Source organism: Canis lupus, chromosome 2 (genome assembly GCF_048164855.1).
Source record: "Canis lupus baileyi chromosome 2, mCanLup2.hap1, whole genome shotgun sequence".
Taxonomy (NCBI): domain Eukaryota; kingdom Metazoa; phylum Chordata; class Mammalia; order Carnivora; family Canidae; genus Canis; species Canis lupus.
The window spans coordinates 53885199-53899264 of NC_132839.1; the positions used below are offsets into that span (position 1 = coordinate 53885199).

A 14066-nucleotide genomic window follows, 5' to 3' on the forward strand; every position below is an offset into this window, starting at 1 on the left:
AGTCCGGCTGCGGACGCGACCAGAGGAGGCCTGATGCAGACTGGCCGGGGCGCTCTCCGCGGCCGCGATCTGACCTCCCGGGAAATGGGACCAGAGCGCGCAGGGAGCGAGGCCAGGAGGCCTCCCAGGGCCCAGCCGCGACGCTGAAAAGCATGAAGGGTCGGAATTAGGCGCTCATTTAGCGAGCGTTACTAATCCGAAGTTACAGCGCTAATTCCCTGATCCGGCCGCTCCCACACGCAGCGCCGGGATTAGACGCGCGGCCGCCGCCCCGCCCCGCCCTCACACCCCGGATCGCGCCCGCCCCGCGCCCTCGGGTCCGCGGACTCCGGGCTAATCCGCCGCGCGGCGCTCGCCCGGCCCGAACGTGCCGCGGGGCGGGCCCGGCCAGCTGGGGTGTGCCGGCCTGCGCGCCCGGGCCGTAGAGGCGGGGAGGGGGCGGCCCCGGCGCGGGCGGTGCGCCCTCCGGGACCCGGGCGACGCGGCGCGGGCCGGAGAGCCGGCCGGATGGCTCCAGCCCGGGTCTGCGCTCCCACGGCGGCCGCCCCTTGGAGGCCGCGGCGCCATTTTAATAGCCTTCGTTCCCCCGTTGGCATCGCTCGCGCGCGCGCGTGTCGAGGCGTCTCTGTCCCCCATCCCGCCCTGACTTTAGCCCCCGCGGTCCCCCCACCCCCGCCAGCCTGGAGAGAGTGACCAATCAGCTCCGGCCTAGGGTGGGATGAGCGTCACCATGGCGACGGCCAGGGCGCCCTGGCAGTGCCGCCCTTCGCAGAGGGCGCGTCTTCCCTGCGCCTGGACGGGTGGGGAGGAGAGGAGGAGGCGGGCGGGCGGAGGAAGGCCGTGGCACCTGCCCACGCCCACCCCGTTCTGCCTGGGGTCAGTGGAGATTGGGTCGGGCTGGGGGGGTCAGAAGGGAGGCCGTGGGCAGGGCCTTGGGAGAGCTCCCAGCTTGTGCCGAGGGGCACCTGCCAGACTTTCCCATTACTCCGGGGTGGTTCTCCCTTCTTTCTCCTCTTGGCCCAGAGGCCCATCTTGGTCTATCTCTCAACCTCCTCTCTCTCTCTCTTCCTAAGACAGTGGTGTTCAGGAGCTCTCACAGCTTTCCCCCAAATTGCCTTGCTTTCCAGTGCTGTGATTTGGGTTCACATCACTTCCCCTCTATGAGTCTTAGTTTTCTCCTCTGTAAGATGGGTTGGTGTGCAGGCTGTCCTCATGGAATGCATCCAGTACACACTGGGTGCTCTATCAAGGTTAGGGCACCTTCTCCCTAAGCAGGGGAGGCAAGACTATCCAGGACAGAACTCAGAACTTGAGGATGTCCTTTCTGTCTGGGGACAGCCAACTTTAGGTGTCTCATGGCTTCCAAGAGACAGCTTTTTCATCGCTCTTCCAGGCAGCTGGGAATGGAGAGAAGAGGAGGGTGCTTAAAAATAGAGCCAGGGTGGGGGCTGTGGCTGGAACAAAACCTTGGTCATCGCCTCTGAGAATGGGCCGCTGCCACTCCTATAGCACTGGCTCCTTCCTTCCAGGCCGGTCCGGCTTAAGCACCACTTAAAGTGGTCCCTGCATTCACTGGCCGGCCCCTCACCGCAATTGAGCCGCAGGGGTTTGAAAGGAGGGCCAGGGCCTCAATGACAGGACCTTGGGCCAGGCTAATTGGTTTTGGTTCAAGGGGATACTGGATTTGTGAAAAGCTCCAAACTGCCTTTCCCACGCCAGAGCCAGGCCACAGCTTTAAGGGGAAAGGCTTGAGGAGCTTGGGGCCATTCGAGAAAGCTGGGAGCCAGGTGCCTCCAGCTGATGATCGCTTCCTGATGGCCAACACATTCCACCGCTTGGAGGGTAGGGAGTTGTTCCAAGGGACTTCATGGGTGCAGGCAGGTTCTCCTAACGCTGTCTCTCTCACACACACATGGTGGTGTCTAGAAAGGAGCCCTCTTCTCTGAACCTTTGACACACTCTAGTCGTGAAGTGACCTTGCTTTTCCCCCACTGGAATCATCCAGTAATCGGCTAGCTAATAGTGCAGTTGGTCTCAAGATAACCCTCTCCTATCTCCCGAAATGTTCCTAAATCACCCTGGGCATTGGCAACAAGGTAGAGATGAGGAGCAGGGAGGTCTTGAGGTTCTTTTTATTTATTTTAAGAGCAAGGGTCAGCTATTTCTCTACATTTAAAAATTAAGCATTAATTGTATCATGACAAGTCTATCATTATTGTAGGAAATACTCGTGTAAATACTTTGGAGTGTGTATCTTGAGGTATACCAAATATCTATGTGTTGGGGGCAAGTGATTACATGTTTCTGTATATAGTATATGTATTCTTGTATATAAGGTCTGCGTTATCAAATCACACACTTATATGACCATCAGTTATGTTAAGGATGGTGGCAGGGTTGAGTGGGAGCTATAAAAAAAATATCAGTCCCATTTAAAATGACGTTGCATTGACTGAGACCCGTTTTTCATGGTTCATTGTGTGTTGAAGGGAGCATTTCTAAGTAATCAGCTAAAGAAACCCCCTACCTTTTTATGATCCTCCACATTTTTCACCATGTTTGCCCACTTGAGGCACATAAGTAGGAGAAAGGTACTTTGAAGAGATATAGAACTCTGTGTATCACATTTTCCATTTTTTATTTCAATTTTTAATTGCCCAGAGCCTAATTTCTTTAGGCCTCTGCTGATTTGCACATTTGAGATTCATGTGTAAATATGCATGTGGCATGTGTGCACGCCTGGGCCTCCTTATCACAAAGTGTGCTCTCTCGGTGTTTAAATACACACAATCCACATCGACACACGATTATGGGCTTGCGTATTTGCCTCTTCTCTAGAATCAGGTTAATTTTCCCTTTGCTAATCCTCAAACCCATTAAGTCCCCCACCCCCACAAAAAAATTGCAAACCCTACCACAGGCCAGTGGCCTCACCCTACTTCTCCAGCAGGCAGCTCTCCAGGCGGGGTGCTGGAGTGAAGGTTCCTATTAGGCAGACTTCATTAATGTTACCAAATATACCCCAGCACATTTACTCTTCTACTATGAAGTATTATCATAAATAATTAAAATTAAACTGCACTTGTCAAAATAAATGAACAAAGTAGAGTTAGTGATGTCTCTGCCTTGATTTGCTTGCCTTGCTTTCCTTATTCGTTAATTTGAAGAAAAGGAGAGAAAGAGGGAGAGAGAGGAAGGAAGAAAGAACAGACTGCTTTGGGAAGGGGAGAGGCATGGAGAGGTGGAGAGAAACCGAAGGAAAGCCCTGCAAGTCGTCTGCCCTTACTTAGGTTTCCAGTCATTAGGGCGCTCTGGGAGGCTGGAATGCAGCCTCTAACGTCAGCTCATAATGAATATTGAGGTGTGGATGTGGAAGGAGGGATTTCTTTGTTTACTGAGGAATAGCCATGGGAATGGGGGAGAGGATTGCCTTTGGGGATTAAGGAGTGGGCTTTGTTTTTATGAAGGGCCTTACTTCTTTTCTGAAGTTTTCTGCAGCTAATTGATTCAATTCAGACATTCCTTCTCCCTACCCGGCCAGCCGAGGCCATGTGTTTGTGAGATGTGCACAGCCCATTTCCCCATCTGCTCTGGCCCCTTTCTCCACTGTGACCCTTGAAAAGGGTGTGAACGAACCTTCACATGGGGAGATCACCGGCTATGGAGAAATCAGTGAGGGGCTGAGACCTTTGTATGTATATTTGTGTGATAGAAGCCGCAATATGTAATACATCTGCATATGTATTATTCAAAGTATGATTTACATATAGAAATAGATCATAGGTGTGTAGTTGTTTGGGTTCTGACAAGTGCAGTTACACCCATGTAGCCAACGCTCAGACAGCATCTCCTTCCCTTCCAAAAGCTTCCCTCCTGCCCCTTCTCAATCAAACCCTGCTCACCTCCCTTCTGATGTCTCTTACCTGGATTAGTTTGACATGTCTAGAGTTTCACAGACATGGAAATGTATGCTAGGACTCTTTTTTAAGGTTTTATTTCAAGTCTGGAGGGAGCACTGTCCTCAGAGGCCTGACAGAGTGAATGTCCAGAGATTCCATGTTTAGGGTCACATTGAACCTGGGCGTTAACACTTTTCCCTCGGATGGGCCCAGAAGTCAGACCTGTAATTACATTTTTTGGGGGGTGGGGGGTGGAGCTGATTTGGGCTGGTCTTCTGCCAGGACAGCCCTGTTCTCACCCAAGGTTTGTTAATGAGCCGGGGACAGGTGAGCCTCACACATTCCAACTTGCCTCTCTTCAGCGGCATCCAGGAGCCTACAGAGAGCTATTAATGGAAGGTGCCGGCTTTGTGCTAATTAGAACTTCCTTTCAGCTTCCATCTGTACAGGCACTCCAACCCCTCAGTGGTCAGCCCGTCCCCCACCCCATCAGCTTGCAACCTAGTGTTACACACACACACACACCATGAATTAGGGTGTGCTGTGAGTGGAGCTGCTCTCTGTCTCTGGCCAAATCCTGGGGCTTTGTCTGTCGCAGGAATGTACAGGGTGGCATTTCTGGAGTTTTCTCTGTCTTGTTAGGGTGGAGATGCACTGCCAGTTGGGCAGGGATTCCTCCTGGCTAGGCTGGTCTCACATCATTGATTTGGATTCATTTTGAAAGGGACCTCTCCTCCTCTGCCCTCTGGAGAGTGTGGCTGCAGACCTCGTGCTCTCCATTACCCCCATTCCTGGCAGCTCCCAAGTCCGATTGTACCCACCCCATCTAAACCTTCAGCTGCCATCTTTGTCACCCCGGGCAGTCTGGAGGTGGGGCTGTTTCCCTGGTTCTCTTCTGAAAAAGACCAAATTTGTGTTTTCTTAAAATTTATCAGGCCCAATGGGCATAATTTTTTTTAATGGATATTGTCTTTTAAGGAGGTTTCATTGAAAAAAAAAGAAACATTAACGTCACGTTAGCGTCATTTAAAGAAAAAGCGCCTTTCAGCTTTGGAGGTTGGGGGAGTTACGTGGCTTTCTGCCTGATTATCACTTGGGATGAAATCTTTTTCGGGAAACCAGAGAAAGGGGCATTTCCTTGCAATGATCCTCTTTTTAGCTCCTGAATCCCCTCGAGTCCTCATTGGGGTTGTGCGTAAAAATATCATGCCCAGCCTGCCCCTTCATCTCATTTTCTCCTGCATGAATTATCCTGGTAATAATGCAGGTCACCCACTTCTTTGACTGTGTAGACTGGGATTTTAAAACTCAGGAGTGGATTGTTGGCCAGCATGAGGCTTTGCCAGATTCCCCCAAGGTTCTGGATCCAGGCTAGAGAAGGATGGAAATGCCTCTGGGGTGCCCAGAGAGGCTGCAGGAATTCCTCATTCACTGGTCACGGGGTGAGCAGGGGGACTGGCCTGTGGCCTTTTTTTTGTCCCTAGGGGTGACAATTCCTGAGCCGAGGCACTAGAGTGGAAGACCTGGGACAATCCTAGACTGGGTTATTAAACCAACAATCCAAATTGCAGAAGGGCAGCAGCTGGAGGGTGGAGGAGGACACCCACTCTTGTGAGGCAGGGTTTTTTTGGGGGGGAGGGGCATGCTTTTGCCATCACCACTCAGTATATCCTTGACAAATCACCTCACCTCTCCAGATTTGTGTTTCCCCTCATCTATGAAATGGAGGTAACATAAGTAACTGCACCTCCAGGGATCATGTGAGAATTAAGTAAAATATACAAATAAAGTGCCTGACATAAAGTGGGTGTTTGGCAAATGGTAGCTCTTTCTCCAGGCTTGGGGCAAGGGGGGCATATGGATATCTGGATATGAGCTTCAAACCTCCACTGGCTGGAGAGAGAGAAAGCACCAATAAATGGCCAGAGTTTCATGGAAGAATTGACCAGCTCCCTTCTTTCCCCAGTGCCCACCATACCCATCAGTCCGGGAACTGGGAAACAGATTAGGACTCCAAGGAGCACCCCCGTTGGGAGGGAGGATCGGACGGGTGTAAAGTTCCCTGTTGGCTGGCTGGGGAGGTGCACCTGCAAGTGTCAGAGACTTGAAAGGAGCAGGATCCAGGTTAGCTTGCCAGGCCAGGCGGGCGCCGCCAGGAGGCCCACTTAGCTCGGGTTCCTGATTTCTAACAGCTGGGCTCCCGGCAAATGGCCTGGGGTCCCGGTTCCGGCAGGTTCCGAGGCTCAGGACTCACCAGCAGCAGCGCCGTCGGGGAAGCCAGGGTTGTCCTGGGGCGGCTGTTGGCAGGCTCTCCGTGATGCGCTCAGCCTTAGGTGCACGGAGGTGTCCCTGGCCCGCTGGAGGCTAAGATGCTCGGGGCCAGGACGGAGCCTCCTCAGCCAAGACCCGGCTCCCCTCCCGCGCCCCGGGCGAACGTGACGGAGGCGCGGGGTGCGCCCAGCAGCCGCCCCGGGCTGCGGTCGTGACCTGGAGGATGCGTGTGCCCCACTCCCACCTTCGAGGGGACCGCATTGCTCTTCTAGGCGGGCGTGGGGGGCGCCTGATGTCTCCTTTCTGTTTTACAGCGTCTCCCCCGCAGTCGCCTCCCTCCTCGGCGCCCTCTTCTCGGGCACGAACTCACCCTGGCACCCGTTCGTAGGAGGGCGCGCGGTTGGAAAGGTGAGTGGCCAGAGCCGGGGCGTGGGAGGAGGAGCTGCCCGCTGCCCGCTGCCCGCTGCCCGCTGCCCGGGGGCGCCAAGAGCGGGCGTGGGGGCCGGCAGCCCGGAGGCTGGGAGACGCCGCGATTAGGTCGGCGGAGCGCGCGCGTCTTTACCCGGGTCACCGGGAAGGCAGCCCCACTGCTTCCCGGGCGGGAGCCGGTGCCGTCCTCCCCGGGTCCCTCCGCGACACGCCCACGCCGGGGACTGGCGTTGACCACACACGTCCACGGGCACGCTGTGCTCTGCGGTCCAGGCCGGCGGAGCACGGGCGCGGGGCGGCCTCCCGGACGCCGGGGCTCTCCCCGTCGGTGTCCGCGGGAACCCGAGCCCGGCGCCCGGCGCCCGGGGTGGCGCGGAGGCCTCTCGCGGCTGCGGGGAGCCCGGGGCGCCGGGACGCCGCCTGGGCCCCGCAGCCTTCGGGACCCGCGGGGCCGCCGGCCACGGAGCGCGGGCGCGGGCGCGGGCGCGGGCGCGGGGGGCGCGCAGCCCGGACCCCGGACCCCGGACCGCGGGCCCGGCGGGGAGGCGGGGAGGCGGGCAGGGCGCCGCGGGGCCGGGAGGCCATTTTGAGAGCGAGGAGCGGCCGCAAGATGGCTGCGTGGGCACGAGGTAGGTCGCGGCGCGGCCCACGGAAGCGGAACGCGCGTGGAGCGCGCCCTCCCGCCGGTCCCCGCCGCTGCGCTCGGGCGCCCCTACGGCGGCGGGCCGGGCCCTCCGTCGCGGCTGGCGGTGCGCCCCGGGCCGCTGCGTGCGCTCCCGCCGGAGCCACCGGGAGGGACGCGCGCGGTCCGAGCCCTCCGCGGCCGGCCCGGGGTCGGGCAGGGGCGGAGCCGTGGCGCGGGGTCGCAGTCCCCAGCCGCGCGCGCTTCGCGCTCTTCCATTCTTTCCGCGGAATGTCGGGCGCACGGCGGACGCTCGCTCTCGCCCCGACACCGCGAGGCCCGGTGGCGAGCAGAGCCGGGCCGCCCTGCCCCAGCTCGCGGACGGCGTCTGCAGCGCTCGGGCCGAGGACGCCCCCGCCTCCCGCCCCAGGCCGGCCAGCACCCTCCCTGGCGGGGCTGCGGCGACGGGGGTAGCACCTCGGAGCTCCAAGCTCGGAGCTCGGGCCCCACCGGGCCGCGACCCAAGGTCAGAGCAGTCAGTGGCTCAGCAGCGGACCCCTTCCCACCGGGTGAATTATTTAAGCGGATTTGCTGGGTTTTTTTGGTAACTGCCCCAGTTGATCCACCGCTATCCTAAGGCAGGCCCCACGCATACGCATTTGGGCAGGGTGACTAAGAAACCCCGGTTCTGTTCGTCTGTGTCTATGGAGTCTCGCTTCGTGCCTTGCCGGGTACTGAGGCACTTCACAAGTATTTAGGCCTCCCAGCGATAGGTAGGGTGGTGGTGATTCCCTCTTTGTGACGTTGGCTGTAGCTAGGATGTGGTGGGGTCAGGGCTGTCTGCCCCAAAGCCTAAGTTCTTAAGCACAGGCTCTGCCCATGCATATGTACACACAAACACAAATTCATCACTACTGTGATCTCATCCAAGACTATCCTGAATCCAAGCCCCTGCCATCTCCACATAGCCCCACCTCACATATGAGAGCTCTCCTGTCATACCCCGCTTCCCCCCAATCTCCTGGCCTAAAATAAATGTTGTATCTAATATTGTGGTTGTTCTGAGCCTCCTGGCAGCCATGACAAAGAAAACGTGAGGATTTATAACCTTGTTTTTAGAAGAAGAAGAAGAAGAAGAAGAAGAAGAAGAAGAAGAAGAAGAAGAAGAAGAAGAAGAAGAAGGCTCACGAGGGTTTTTAGAGATATGAACATTTCTTCCCCTGTAAGATTCATAAAAAAACTTAAGAAGAAGAAAGCTCATGAGGGTTTTTAGAGATATGAACATTTCTTCCCCTGTAAGATTTATAGAAAACTTAAAGCTTGGTTATTATGTAGGTCAACTGCTCGTGTTACAGATGAGGAACCAGGCCCAGAGAAGTTAAGTGATTTTCCCCAAGGTCATAAAGTTGGCTGGAAGAGTAAGAAGTAGGATCCAGTCCAATTGATTCTTAGTCCAATTTCCCATCCTCTTGTGAGCAGGTTTTAGTGGGTTTCTCAACAGTGAGACTGTTTAGTTCTGTTTGGTGACCCCTCCATCCTCTACTATAAACTCTTCGGACCTGAGTGCTGCCCCGTTCCTCTCTTTGCCCTGCAATTCCTGGTGCTGGGCTGTGCTGGGCTCATCATTGGGGATGTCCTCAAATATTTGATAAATGAACATGTGGTTCTCAAAGTCTCCGTCTCTAGTTCTTGGATACGGCAGTGGTGGTGGAAGGAGAGGTTCTAAGGAGGTTTTTGAAAGGACTCAGTTTTTTGAATGTTGCATTTCTGAGCCCATAAATTCCTTAGACCTCTTTCTTTTAGCAAATGGCATGTGCTAGGTACTTCCCCATATTGGCAGTGGTCTGGCTCCTAACTGTCCTATCACATTAGTGGGAAGCAGTTATTTCTCTCTTGAAGGACTGTGCTGTCAAGGAGACCTCCAAGTCCTTTTAGCGGAACTAAGGAGGGTTTCCTGATTACGCTGACACAGTCACCATGAGACCTGGTGAACACATTCTTTTGTCTTGGGGTAGAGAGCCAGCCCTTCTGGGTCAGCCCAGGGTTTAGTTCCTGTGACCTAAGCACAAATAGCAGAATGTAGCTCATCAGATCCCCAGAACTTAATACAGATTGGTAAATTTCCATGGCTTCCAAAATGTAGCCTTTGAACCCTGGTATGATAACTGTAGGTGCTAAATAAATTTAGTGAGCCTCCCACAGACAGATTCTCTGGAAATTTGTACCAGAAAGTTGTCATGCTTAGGCGTGGAGATGGGGTCTCCTTCTTGGTGAGGAGCCCCTATTGGCAGAAACACTGCAGCAAATCCTGACCATCATCTTTGGGCTGGCTCTTGCTAGGCAAAGTGGGGTGGAGAGCTGAGGCCAGTTTGCAGCAAAAGCCCCAGCTGTGGAAGAAAAACAGGGTTCAGCTCCCCAGATTAGTTACTGTCTACAAGGATTAAAGGCCCCAAATAATGGCTGGCCTCTCCCCTCCTCTGTGCCAAGGGAAGACATGTAAATACAGCCACACGCCAGCTTAGGCAGTAGATGTGTATAAATCGAATTTAGCAAATCAGATCATGGTTTAAATGCACTATTTAAAGCAGTCCTGCAGTGAAGCCTTTTACAAAGGGAATAATCATTTTGTGATGCTAATCATCAGCCTCCAATTTATCTCCTTTGTAAGTTCAGATGTTGGTGCACTGGGTGTTCTGAAATTGGGGCGCTCTTGTGTAGGGCTCGGGTGGTAGCTGTCTGCCTTCTTTTTTTGACCTCTCATTTTAAATGGGTGCATGTCCTCATTCCCACTGGGGGCCTCAGGATGCTTGTCACTTAGCCTGATAGTTCTCATCCATCCCATTCATCTTTTTATAATCTGATAGAGCCCACCCTTCAGCTGTTCCTGGCCCCTTTTCTGAGATTTGCACCCTTCCTGGGGGAGATACAGGCCCTGCTGTTCTCAGGGCATTAGAACCAACTTCTTCTCTGATCTGAACCTTCTTTTGTTTCTCTGAGCTTCTAGTACCTCTGGTGCTGCTCATAAAGAAGATCTTAGAGTCCACTAGACACACAGCAGTGCCTGAATTTAGTAGGTGAATGAAATGCAGGCGCCCACTTGCTGAATAGGCACTGTCCAAAATACTCTCCCCATTCACAGCAAAATAACTGAGGCCTGGATGTTAAAGCGACTTTTCCCACAAGTTAAAATCAGGACTCAAAGGAGAACCTGTCTCCTAATTGCTATAAAAGTGTTTTATACACTAAGCTGTAGTGCCTTTCTTTGCAGAGAAAATATAATAAGAGACCATCTGGGTGGGAGAGAAAGAATGAAGGGAAAGAGATGGATCAGAGTGGAATAAAGGAAGTGGGCAGGAAGCTGGGGGGCCGCGAGGAGCCTGACCTTGCTTAGCTCACAGGCCCTGATATAGTGTCTTTGTCAATGCTGCCACTATTGGCGCGTTCCTCGGTAATTATGACTGTGTGTTGGCATGGCGACTCAGAGTAAGAAGACTAGAAGCACAGGGTAAATGCACGACTTGTTCTTGCCTTCTAAAGCAGAGAGGAGCTTTTGTGGGTAGTTCCTCCAGGGAGACGTGGTAGAAAATTCACCAGACCCAGTGCTGGAGCGTGGGTATTTGCAACCCAAAGAGGCTGGGTGGCCCTGATCGAGGGTGGCACACCCCAGAGGGCCTCATCCAGACCTGCCTCCAGTGCAGAGGTCACACAGAACCTCCCTCCTGTTCTCTTCTGTTGGTCTTTGTTCCTGAGCTTGTGATGTCAAGTACACCCATGTCTTCTCTCCTCCACGTTGTCTGTTTTAAACAGGTTTCTGTTGCGGGCTCCCTGAAATAGATTTACTGTAAACTCATCTATCTCGTAGGTGAGTATGAATTGGAAGGCTGAAAGGACAGGCTGACAGGTCCAGCTGTAGGGATGAAGTTTGAGGCATCCCTTCCTACCATGCTGCCCACTCCTTAGAGATCCTTGGGCCACCTCCTCATCTGAAAGTCGGGGAGGTTGCTGGAGTAAAGAGTTGTGCTGTCCAGTGTGCTAACCACTGGATGTTGATCTCATGTTCAGCTCATGAGAGGCGGTCAGTGCAACATGCCAAAATGATAATATTGGGTTAAGTAAAATACAGTAGGAAAATCAATTTTACCTGTTTCTTCTTCCTTTTTTTCTTTTTTTTCTTCTTCCTTTTTAATGTGGCTTCTAAGAAATTTAAAAGGATATATGCTGCTCATATTTTATTGGTCAAGACTAGAAAATTAAGACCTCTTTTAGCCCTAATGTTCAGTAACTAATCCTGATCTATCCCTGGAAGGTCCCTGGCCACAGAGAGCTCTGTGTATAGAAGGCCATGGAAATGCCAGGCCAGAGGCCACTAGAGAGGCTCAGGTCTAAAGAGGCTTTTAGGGGTGTCCAGTATAGCCCCTTAAATGGGGGTTACCCCACAGTCCTTGAAGGTAGAAAGTGTGAATCTTCAGGCAACACTGTTTTTCAGAATCTAGGGTGGGGGAAACAGAGCCAGTGGGTAACCCCAGAAGTCTTTGGGTGGAGGTGTAGCAGTGCCCCATGGAGTTTGTATGGGCACAGATGTAGGTGACAGGAGGGTTGTCCTGGGGGTGGATCACCTCCCCAGGCCCCTATCCCTGTCCTTGCAGTGATTTCATAGTCCCCCAGGTGTGTGGAAACCATAGGGCATGGGAAGAAAGCTGTGTGTCCCAAGTTCATGCCCAAACGCACTCTGAGCAGGTTCCCTTTAGCCCAGAGCTCTCTGTTGCCCCTCCCTGGCTGCCCCTCCTCCCTGAAGCTTGTGCTGCTCTAGGCGAGCTGAAGCTTCTGGGATGCGCCTTGGCTCAGAGCCAGCGTCTTCTTTGAGAGGCCTCCTGCCCTGGCTCCCTGCCAAGCCTTGGGTCTTCAGAGAGATTTTCTGGGGAGGCGCTGGGCTCATCCTGCTGGCAGAGGGCACAGGGGCCTTCTCACCTCAGAGGACTCCTGGCTGTAGGTCCAGCCTCGCTTCCAGCCCCCTTTCCCCTCTTACAGTTTCACTTTCCTGCCCCAGAAACCCTGAACTCCATTAATGGTCTCCCAGCCTCAGTGAGCCTTGAGTTTATGAAAAGACAGCTCCTCACATGAGCCTGGGAGGTGAGAAATGGGCAGCCAGGAAATCCTAATGAGTCATGATAATGGTGAGAGGAACCATTTATTGAGCACTTACACTGTGCCAAGTTCTGTGCTAACGCTCTGCATACTTTATCTTCTTTAAGGCCTGTCTCTTAGGGAGCAGAAAGAGTGGTAAATGAAACTGAGGGCCTGCTCTTCTCTAAGCCCGATGTCATGGGATGATGGCATGGGCTATGCCTCAGGAGCTATAACCCTTGAGTAGGTGGTAGTCTGAGTCCCTGTGGGTCCTCGTTTCCCAAGGAGTCTGCCTGGGCTTTGGGGAACAACATGAGCTGCTTTCGGTGGCTAGAGGGTGGCTCTCTAGTGTCTCCTGCTTTGGGCTGACAGTGAGCCTGGGGAGGAAGGAAGAGGGTAGGGGGTAGGAAGGCCCAGTGCAGGGCCCCGGGGAGCCCTGGTGAGGTACTAGGAGGGGTGAGAAGTGTCCAATCCGATCCTGGCTTTCTCCTGTGTGAACTGTAGCCCGCTGTGCCTCAGTTGATAAAATCAGGAGTTGGCCAAAGTCTGCCAGTCCAACGGTGGCACCAGGACATTTTTCGCTCTCAGGGCAAGGTTGAGCCTCTGCTTTCTGGAATGTTACATCCCCCCAAGGGAGCAGAGTCTTCTGGAGGAGGAAGGGGTCCACGTCCTCTGTCCAGTCTTATCTGGTCCTTAAGCAGAGGATGCTGGACCTTCTTCCTATCCCCTGAGTTTGGTGATATGGGAGGCGAGAGGTGAGAGATGCCTCCAAGGGCATGCCATTTCTGTGATGAGTGCCAGGGAGAGGGGCGATATAGAGCAGAAGGGCTCGGGTTGGGCCTGCGGCTTCCTTTACTCCATGTTCAGTTGTTGCCAGTCCATGGTTCTATCTTCTGTTACCAGATCACAGGCTTCAAGATCATGGTGGTGGGAAGCAGAGCATGCCGCCCAGGGGGCATCCGGCTTGTCTATCTAGTTCAGACCCTTTTGGACACGTTATTTTGCTTCTCTCTGAGCCAGTTTTCTCATCTATGAAATTGAGGATAGTAATACTGAGCTTGTGGCACTCAAGACATGTCAGTTTGTGTCCTCATCTGCTGCTGTTGTAGAATGGGTGTGTTTGTGCTGCGGGAAGGGGTGGCCTGAGCATGCGTGAGCCAGCAAAGTTGTGCTGTGGTGACCATCTCACTGGTGGGCTGCACATCAGTAGCAAGTGGAGAAGCAGGGAAACCAGCCATCGAGGGACTGGCTCGGCTCTCTGTTGCTCACTAGAATAAGTCATGGTGTTTACCGACCATGCATAAGCCCCAAGCTCCAGGGCAGAGAGAAGCCCAGGAGAACCCCTGACCCCCAAGAGCAGAAACTAGCCTCATAAGGCACACAATTGAGAGGTGATAACTTGACTCAGAACTTGGGACTTAAGATAGGAGGAATTCATTTGGAGTGGAATTATCAGAGAAGGCTCACCATGCCCAAACCTGTCTCCTAGGCTGAGTGGGGGCGGGAGACTCCCCCACAAAAGTTTGGAGGTGGGAATGGAGCAGCAGGGTAGACTCCTGTGGGACTGGGTCAGAAATCTGGGCACAGAAGAGCAGGTCAGATGGTGGAGACTGAGAATAATAGGGGTGGAGGGCAGACTAAGGGTTGTTGGTCTTGTCATCATGTGCAAGATTGGTGTAGGAGGACTGCCAGGCTAGCCTGAGCTGAGCAGATATACCTAC

The 14066-nt window shown here is 53.8% G+C and overlaps 1 long non-coding RNA gene across 12 annotated transcripts in view; it reads left to right on the forward strand.

The window, feature by feature from the left end:
* Positions 1-14066, forward strand: part of LOC140617827 (uncharacterized) — a 34863-nt gene that overhangs the window by 9775 nt on the left and 11022 nt on the right. For 5 of the 12 annotated variants that reach the window (XR_012018013.1, XR_012017972.1, XR_012018015.1 and 2 more), the window contains exon 2: positions 6485-6578. The exons of 1 other annotated variant lie outside the window; for it this stretch is intronic. This is a non-coding gene — a long non-coding RNA (uncharacterized lncRNA). 6 more of the 12 variants (XR_012017978.1, XR_012017988.1, XR_012018028.1 and 3 more) reach the window with 6 other exon arrangements.